Source organism: Cystoisospora suis (genome assembly GCF_002600585.1).
Source record: "Cystoisospora suis strain Wien I chromosome Unknown contig_4298, whole genome shotgun sequence".
In the NCBI taxonomy this organism is placed as follows: Eukaryota; Apicomplexa; class Conoidasida; order Eucoccidiorida; family Sarcocystidae; genus Cystoisospora; species Cystoisospora suis.
The window spans coordinates 11149-11470 of record NW_027157090.1 but is presented as its reverse complement, the minus strand read 5'-3'; the positions used below and the strand labels follow the sequence as shown (position 1 = coordinate 11470).

The 322-nt window shown below is 44.4% G+C and overlaps 1 protein-coding gene across 1 annotated transcript in view; it reads left to right on the top strand.

The window, feature by feature from the left end:
- The window catches only part of CSUI_007916 (swi2 snf2-containing protein rad54), a 10156-nt gene that overhangs the window by 635 nt on the left and 9199 nt on the right, over positions 1–322 (top strand). The gene's annotated exons all lie outside the window — the stretch shown is intronic.

The window sequence follows — 322 nt, the reverse complement described above, 5'->3', positions numbered from 1 at the left end:
CTTCTGTATCTCGAACCGTACACAGACCCGCTAAAAAACCTGGAGGCATATTAGGCTTTTCTAACGAAGGTAAACGTTTGTTCTCTGTTTCATATCAACTTTCGCTTCCGGGAGGCTGGAAAGGAATTGCCCAACTTGTCAGTGTGAGATGAGCCTTGAGTACCCGAGGAAAATTTTAGACACTGGAGGAAGTCTCTCAAGTGCACGGGTCTAAACCTTATACAGTAGAGAGATCTACGACTATTGGTATGTGTGCGATCTTAGAATGCCGCCGCGTAAGAAGGGAAGCTGAAGAGCTAACTATAAGAGATGAAATTGTGTA